This window comes from Procambarus clarkii, chromosome 12 (assembly GCF_040958095.1).
Source record: "Procambarus clarkii isolate CNS0578487 chromosome 12, FALCON_Pclarkii_2.0, whole genome shotgun sequence".
Classification (NCBI taxonomy): domain Eukaryota; kingdom Metazoa; phylum Arthropoda; class Malacostraca; order Decapoda; family Cambaridae; genus Procambarus; species Procambarus clarkii.
The window spans coordinates 24,740,396-24,750,107 of record NC_091161.1 but is presented as its reverse complement, the minus strand read 5'-3'; positions in this window follow the sequence as shown (position 1 = coordinate 24,750,107).

Sequence of the window (9,712 nt, the reverse complement as noted above, 5' to 3'; positions counted from 1 at the left end):
ATGGTATCGTTCGTTCTTTATTTGGTGGGGTGGTATTTTTAGGCCGAAGCAGTAGAATCCTTGTGTGGCAGCCTGGGTGGCCGCAGCTATGGTGGTGAACGTAATCTTCATTGATGTTTTGTCGGTGTTGCAGAACTCTAGGTTGAATACCGACAGGTTTGGATTTTCGTCCTCGATATTGTTTATGATATGATGTTGAGGTCGCTCAGCGATCCACCGGCTGGTCCTGCTGGTAAAAGCAGTTCTTCCGGCCAGGAACTGACGTGGGAAGTGAGGATGTAGGTAGTGCTCTTTGCAAAGAAAGGCATCGTTAGTGAGGAGTTTTTCTAGCTCCTCTTCACATGAAAAGTAGAGCACGATATCTTCACCTTCCTGACTAATGTCAGCGGGTTTGAGGCCAGTTACGTCCTTCAGGACCTTTAAAGTATTGCTTCTTCCGATAGCATGACCGTCAAGTGGAGTAGCTCTGACCTTAAGACGTTTGGGTCGCATTGTGACCACACTGCGCCTTGTGAGGTGTTGGCGGGAGATGTCTCTCCCGTCCTGCGCTTTACGCTAAGGGGGGGTGTCTATTACTACCACCGGCGCTCCTGCATGCTTCCCCCCCACCCCTCCCCCACACACACACACACAACTGCCTCTCATCAATCACTGAGTATTTTTCCTTGGGAACGTGGAAAACATAAGTTATATTAGCAGAGTAATCAATGTAACATTGTCCAGATTAAGGAGGGCTCATGTCAATCTGTATATTCTGCGAAAGTTTAAAAAAAATCATCGCCAATCAGACAGCCAACTCCTAAAAAAATCTAAATCCATAACAAGGGTTTTGTATCTCGTTGAGGGAAGAGTACCAGGGTCATAGCTATACATTCGCCAATCCTGCACATCATCCGCTGTTATTCTTTTAACATAACATGAAAACGTCTATTTCCTAGCTCCAAATAGAACTTTTTAAATGTAAAGTTAGCCTTAGAGCGTCTTCATTATAATAGTCACCAAATAATATTAGTGTTTTCTTCCACTCATTTCATCGTAGTTTGAGTTTTTGCTTTCCAAGAAACCGTTTTTTTCAAAATATTCTATAAATCTCAACTCGGCAAAAATCAGAGGAACAATTTAACCATGAACAATCAATTGTCCCTGTCGCACCTCATTGTTGAGCTGTCCGACCGCGTCACCCTCACTCATCCCTCAGTTGCTAACCTTTAACTTTGAGTAGGTCTCACATCAACTACTGGAATTAACTATGTCGAGCTGGGAGCTGGACACCAACAACGTGCCATTCAGTCTTAAAAGTTTTATTCTTTGTACAGAAAAAATGAGGACACGTTCCCTACATCTTTTCATTTTTTACTTGGCATCAAGACAAAATGAAGCATTAGACCATTATCAAGGCAGAATAATGAAAAATATTTTACCACTGTCATGAGTTTGAGCCCCGAGCTCACCGTGGTTATCAGCCTCATTACGGGGTTAGCCGTGCCCTCCAACATCCCCATCTTCCCTCATCTCGCCATTCAATCGAAAAATGTTATTTGATGTGTTTTATTTATTGTACAGATGAAATGAGAGGACATGTTCCCTACATCTTTTCATTTTTACTTTGTATAAAGACAATGTGTACCTAATGCAGGTGCTACCACTACCGTCACATTTCAAACGCGTTGAGTAAGAATATAATATTTCTGGTTCATTTATAGACCAGGGCCTGGTCACACACACACTCATTAAGCACACACGATCATACCCTCTTACCATCGCCGCCACATCCGTTGCCACTCCCCTCTTGCTCCAAGAGTTCCCTCCCTCCCTCTTTGAGGTCAAACGTGTAGGGACCACAATTTCCTGCTAGCAACACCCACTCATTTCATCATAGTTTGAGTTTTTACTTCCAAATAACCGTAGTTTAAAAGATTTTCAACAACTGGAATAAACTATCTCGAGCCGGGGCTGGACAACATCAATACCAGTGTCCACCCTCTCCCTTTTTGGTTAGTCGGGTCCTTCACTGCTTCCACAAACGCGCCATTCTTATTATTTTACATGTTTTGTTCGTTGTACAGATAAAACGAGAGGACTTGTTTCCCATATGTTTTCATTTTTTACTTGGTATAAAGAGAAAATGAAGCATTAGACCATTATTAAGGCAGAATAACGCAACATATTTACTACTATCGTGAGTTTGAACACGATATCAGCGTGGTTAACAGTCTCATTAATGGGTAGCCAAGCCCTCCCACGCCCCCTCCCCTCATTTTCAGCTTGATTTACGTGGTAAATAAAAATGTTACGAGGTTATCGGGTACGCTGCTCCATGGGTTACTTTCGGGTAGGCTGCTCCATGGTTTACATTCGGTAGGCAGCTCCACGGAGGACTTTCAGGTAGACTATACTCACAACAGCACACGCTAACTGCATGAGGTGCACTAATCCTGCAATAGGCCTCCTCTAGGTGGTATCCCCATCAGTAGGACCGCATCAAAGGACCAGCCTATACTGGCTCGTTTAGGGGACAGTCATCTCTCATATCCCGCATCCCATCCACACCCCCCTCATTCACTTGCGATCTCATCCATTACCTATCAATTTCTTAAGTCATATCCTCATCTTAGCTCTGAGTGTATTTTTCCTCGGGAAACTTGGAAAACATAAGTTATATAAGCAGAGAAATCCATGTAACATTGTCCAGATTAAGGAGGGCTAACATCAATCTCTTTATTCCGCGAAAGAAAAAAAAACATCGTCGCCAATCAGACAGCCAGCACCTAAAACCTCAATCCAAGGAAAAACATTGTTGATGTATTTTTTTATTCAATGTAAACCTAAATACAGCAGCTTTTCACTATGTAGGTCAAATTCATCAAATGAGGGGACATGTTCCCCACATCCCCCTCATTTTTTTTACTTGGTATAAAAGCCAAAATATAGCAAGGTAAAACATTGTTGATATGTTTTACATCGAATAAAAAAACATAAGAAAAAAAGGAACAATAGCAATTAGCTGATTAGTCAAAACATACAACAGATTCATTTCATTCTCAGTTTTATACCATAGGAGGTCTTTTTAGTTTCAAACAAAATACTTCCACCATCCTACATCTATATTGAGTGAGAAGGTGAACTGTAACATATATTGTATCTCGTTTTAAAAGGGTTTGAATAAGAGGAGTCATGTTCCATAAAAATACTTTATATTAACCAATATCTATGAGCAGTAAGAGGGGGTGTGATCACCACATACAAATTCCATGAAATACACTGTTAGCAAGGCAAAACATAACAAAGACAAAATGTAGCAATACGCTATTAGATCGTCAAAACATAAAAGCCTGTTGTTGGGATTGAGTACTACAGATGTTGGAGGTAGCATGTTTGGAGCAGATGCTCTTTTGTTTATGATCTTGTTAATATTTCATGTACCTTATAATGTTTTGTTGTTGTTACTGGCGGAGAATAAAAACGATGTGGACGAAGATTGTTTGTCTGACCAAAACCATAACAATGGCGACGAGAATTAAACATCGCTGGCAGAGAGCCTGGGTACGAGACGTGGTGTGAGGATCATGACAGTGCAGGGTACGTCGTGTGGACGAGTGGATGCTTCGCATATAACAGTGGACAGTGCAGGGTACGTCGTGTGGACGAGTGGACGCTTCGCATATAACAATGGAGTGTGCTACACCGTGGCCATGGCTACCATGTCAATCGAGCCGTTAAACACTGCCAAGATCTCGTTGGACCTGTGGCTCGGCCTGCTGGAAGCAAACTTTCAGTACCGGGAGATTAAGGAGGACGCCAACAAGAAAGCGGTACTCTTAGTTTCACTGGGTTCTGAAGCATATAGTGTTCTTGGAAATTTGTGTGCACCTGAGCTACCGCACACGAAGACCTATGTAGACTTGATTGCCCTGCTTAAACGTCAGTATGTGGTGAAACCATCATATCACAGGAGTTTGATGGATTTCCAGAAGAGGACGAAAAAGCAGCAGGAATCCGTACAGAATTTATTTGCGGAATTGAGGGCTTTGGCTAACCACTGCAACTTCGGAGCACAGTTGGATGGCAGGGTTAGGGACCAGTTGTTCATGGCAGTGGAAAAGGAGAATTATTTCCCTAACCTGGTGGCAGAAAATTTGGATCTACAATCGATGACTTCATGGGCAGTGCTCGAGAAGATATTGAACCTGGAAAGGGCTTTTGGAAGTAAGACTTCTACTCAGGAAATTATGGTCGTACAGAGCCAGACCAGATGTACACACTGTGGATACAAGCACATAAGTAGCAAGTGCAAGTTTCGTGCATATATATGCAACTTTTGTAACAAGGAGGGGCACTTGCAGAGTGTGTGTAGGGAATATCTGAACAGGAACAACAAGGCCTGGGAGAGGAGACGACCAGGGAATGCAGGAAGAAGAGGTAGTGGTACTGTGGTCAAGGCAGTAGAGGAAGGTAGCCAGTTTGAAGAAGCTGCAGGTGAGGAAAACCGACTATATTCAGTGAAAGAAAAGGTATGTTCAGTGAAGTCACAAGTGGTGAATTTTGTAATTAATGGGAAGTTAGTTCCCTTGGAACTGGACACTGGTGCTGCAGTGTCAACATTGTCTAGAGATTGGGCAGATACCTTGCAATTGAATGAAAAACCAGGTAAAAAATCTTTAAGTGCTTATGATAATGTACCGATTAAGGTCTATGGCAAGGTGTCGGCAAAATTAGGTTATAATGGAAAAGAAATTGTCCAGGATTTTTATGTAGTGGATTCACATAATCCTAGCCTATGTGGTAAAGATCTCATGGAAAAAAGTGGGAATTTTCTTGGCGGGCCTAGATGAATTGTCGATAGTTAAAACAATTAAAAGTGCCGAACAAATGTTAGACAAATATTCAGTGGAGGCAGATAAGCCAATTAATAGCATGGTGGCAAAAATTCACCTGAAAAGTGGGGCTTCACCTAAATTTTTCAAGGCAAGAACAGTGCCGTTTCATTGCAAGCAATTGGTAGAATCAGCTCTGGAAAAGCATGTGGCAGAAGGCATCTTAGAGCCAATTACACATAGTGAGTGGGCAGCCCCAATTGTACCAGTGTTGAAGGCAGATCGGAAATCCTTGAGAATCTGCGCAGACTTCAAAGAACTGAACAACCGCATACAATATGAGAAGTACCCTTTACCTAAGATAGATGAGTTGTTGTCAGTGGTCTGCAAGGGAGCAATTTTTTCTAAGATTGACCTGAAAGATGCTTACTTGCAAATTCCTGTAGAGGAGAAGAGCCAGAAATTGTTAGTGATTAATACCCACAAGGGGTTATTTAAGTATAAAACACTTCCTTTTGGACTCTCCTCGTCTCCAGCAATTTTTCAGAGATTCATGTCCCAGTTGTTAGTTAACATTGAAGGTGTGGCTATTTTATTAGATGACATTATTGTATGTGGGGAGAATGAGGAAGTGCATGATGCTAGATTAGAACAAGTTTTGAATCTTTTGCAAAAGCACAATGTGAAGATTAATAAGGGAAAAACAACGTTGAAGACCAAGGCCATTGAATATCTGGGGTACCATATTTCAGGTAAGGGCTTTACTCCTTCTCACAAAAATGTAGCTGCTATAATAGATGCCCCAGCCCCAATATCAGTTGGGGAAGTAAGTAATTATCAAAAGAAGGCACCAAACCGGGAAGGCTATGAAGCACCATCAAATACGCAAAATAATCAGAGGGCGCTAAATATCACCAAGGATGCCAATACGAGAACAAAAACACATAAGGCGAACGATATCAAAAGTATCCGAGTCACCAAGAATTCTATCGAGGGACAGGTGACCGCGAGGGGCGGTCGGAAAGCAAGACACACGCTCGTCCTGGAAGTCAGGACATTCAAGAAGGACATGCACGACCGTAAGAGGGACAATGCAACTAGGACAATAAGGGGCAGGGCGGCGCTCCATCAAGTGACCATGGGTTAAGCGAGTATGGCCAATACGCAACCTCGCCAGAGCTGTGGGAACCGACCTGTGAGATTTATATTTATTTAATTTATATGAATTTATATAGAATTTATATTTACGTTAATTTATATACTTCGATAGCAATTTGTATGATAATGAGTGGACTGTATTTCTGCAATAATCTCTAAATCTCACAAATCGATCCTCTACACATTAGGGGGGTTTATTAAATTAATATATATGCAGCCAATCAAACTACAGTAATAGACTACATACATTGAAGAGGTTCCTTATCTTATAGTACAGCAGGTTAGTCCACCAGGTATAACTAGGGTGTAGACACCAAATTATCCTCTTGAGGTAGCTTCCATCACCCAGTAACTGGTGCACAAAATCTTGCTTCCTCGTCTTGACCTGTCAAAAGTGCGCTAGCTGTAAAGCCAGAATCCTATATATGACAAGCTATATCAGAGAAAACACTATACAGTACATGGAACAATAAAGACCTGGCTTAATTACCTTTAGTTTGAGGCTATGTCGTGCTCTAACCGGGCCACCCTATATAATGACATTAATGGCCATAAATGAAAGATACATGGGTTTCGGAAAGAACACTTAACTTGAATTGTAGACATCGTGTTGGAGATGGTACACCTTTGGTTTCCATAACACTACGTCCAAGTAAAATTAACAGGAGCCGAATTTGCTCCCGTGAGCCTCTGGTCTAGTATCAACAATGGCAATGTCTAACACTCCATACTACTGACGCCTGGCCGACATTGTCCAGATATGATAGGAGCCAAATTTGCTCCACACGTCTCGGAGGTGACACAACAATCGCTGCCCCCTCACCACTGACGCTGGCTTACATTGTCCACATGTCAGAAAGTGATAGAAGGGTCACATTTACTCTACTTTAATATTGATAATTAAGTTAATTTATATAAGATGTTTTTATGATGGTAAAATCCAAAGACTAATGTATTTAAGAATAATTCCCACCATAATAGGTGGAGAATATAATAGTATGTGGTGATGATATCCCGTTTTCTTTAGACGGTAATTCCACTACAAGTTACGTTTTCTATGGGTAACTTGTTTATACAATACAGCTATTATCTGTATGATTATTAAATGGTGTCGGATTTTCCGACAAGAGCTGTTTCCCCCCACCGGTTGCAGTGGAAGGAGGAAGGCCACGAGGAAACACAACATTTAAGAGTACGTAGCTTGTTACCAGTAACAGACAACCAAGAAGCCTGCCAACATGTAAGGACTGAGGAATGGATAACCGGGTAAAAGTCGGAATACGGAATGCCTTTACGAGAGATGGGACAAGATGCGGACAGCTTCCTTGGCGGCAGCATCCGCACGCTCATTTAAAGACACACCAATATGGCTGGGAACCCAACAAAACTCAACCGACGTAAATTTACTGTGAACGAGAAACAGCCAATGCTGGATCTCGACAACTAGTGGATGAACCGGATTAAAGGACCCGAGAGCCATGAGGGCACTACGAGAGTCAACAACAACTACAAAGGAAGACTGACAACGAGAAAGCAGGAGATGAAGAGCATAGAGAATAGCATAAAGTTCCTCTGTAAAGATGCTAGTCTCCGGAGGCAAGCGACACATAAGTGCGATCAGGAAAAAACAACAGAGTAGCCAACACCGTCCGCTGACTTAGACCCATCGGTGAAGACAGAAACGGAGCGGGAGTGAGAAGAAAAGTGCTCGAGGAAAAGGCGTTTTAGAACCGTAGGAGGGGAAAAAGCTTTAGTGATACGGGTCAAGGATGTACAAAACCGCGGAAGAGGGACCCTCCACGGAGGCAAAGAAGGAACAAACACGAGGAGAAACATCAGAAATACGAACGGAAAGAGAATCCTGTAGGCGAGATAATCGGACAGAAAGAGGGAGGTGGCGAAGAGGAACAGGAACCGCAGGAGGGGTAAAAGTTAAAGCACGACAGAGGCGAGAGGAAGGATGTTGCAAGGACCGCGCAAGATAGCGAAGACAGTAGCGATCACGGCGGTCCTGGAGAGACAGGAAGCCAGTGTCAACAGTCAAGCTAAGGATGGGAGTCGAACGAAAGGCACCAGAACTGAGGCGCAACCCAGTATGGGTGCAAAGCATCAAGACGGCGAAGAGTAGAGGAGAAGCGACGAGTAAGCAGGGCAACCATAATCGAGCTTAGACAGGACGAGAGAGGAATGTAAAGCAAGGAGAGTGCGCCTATCTGCCCCCCAAGAAGTATGGGACAAGACCCGAAGGAGGGTAAGGGCCTTAGAGCACTCAACACGGAGGTAAGAGATATGGGGAGACCAAGACAAACGAGTGTCAAGGAATAACCCAAAAGCTTCGCGGAATCTTTGTATTCAAGGGGATGACCATAAAGTGACAAAGAGGGACGAAGAACAACCCATTTCCGCGTAAAAGTCATGGCACAAGTCTTAGAAGTAGAGAACTTGAAGCCATGATCCGTGGCCCAAGACGACACGGCATCAATTGCAAGTTGAAGCCGGCGTCGAAGGAGAGGCGAATCATCACCCTGGCAACAAAGGGTAAGATCATCGACATAGAGAGCGGAGAAGACACCAGAAGGAAGAAAGGAAAGAAGACCATTGAGGGCAACCAGAAAAAGAGTAGTGCTCAGAACACTACCCTGGGGCACACCTTCGTATTGCTCAAAAAAGGGAGAGAGAGCGGTACCAAGGCGCACCTGAAAGGAACGACGAGAGAGGAAGCTGCGGAGAAAGAGAGGGAAATGACCACGAAGGCCAAAAGAATGAAGTTGAGATAGGATATGATAACGCCAAGTGGTGTCGTAAGCCTTTTCCAGGTCAAAAAGGACGGCAACAACGGAGGTCTTCGCAGCAAAAGCAGTACGAATATAGACCTCCAAGTTCACCAGGACATCTGTCGTGCTGCGGCACTTGCGGAAACCAAATTGAGAAGGGGAGAGGAGGTGATGGTGTTCCAGGAACCACATCAAACGAACGTTAACCATACGTTCAAAGAGTTTGCAGACACAACTTGTGAGAGCAATAGGGCGAAAGTCCTTAGGGGAAGTACCCAGAGACCCCGGTTTGCGAACAGGGAGGACAACGGCATCGAGCCAGTCCTCAGGGACTGACGACGACTCCCAGATCCGATTATACAGACTCAGTAAATACTGAGACGTGCTCGGAGGGAGATGGCGAAGCATCTCATTATGAATACCATCGGAGCCCGCCGCCGTAGAACCGCAGAGGGCCAGGGCAGAACGAAGTTCAGAGAGAGAGAAGGGATCATTATAGGGAAGCTGAAGATGAGTGCAGAAATCTAAAGGACGAGACTCAAGGACAGGTTTACGAAGAAGGAAAGATTGGGGAAGATGAAGACCAGAGCTAACAGAAGAAAAGAGGGAACCCAGTTCGGAAGCAACCTGCAACGGGTCCGCCACAAGAGTATGATGGAGGTGAAGGACCGGTGAAACATCGGGAACGAACTTACCCGCTATCACCCGCTATCTTGCGGATACGCTTCCAGATCTGGGCCAGAGGGGTTTCGGACGTAATTGTTGAGACATAAGATGCCCAACATTCACGTTTAGCCGTACGGATGGCCCTACGGGCCACCGCACTCGCTTTCCGAAAGAAAAGAAAAGAATCGGTCGTCTGCCTACGGCGGTGCCTCTTCCAGGCTGCACGCTTACAGCGGACAGCCCGAGCACAGTCCGCATTCCACCAGGGAACGCACTTCCGTGGACCCCCGAGAGGAAGAG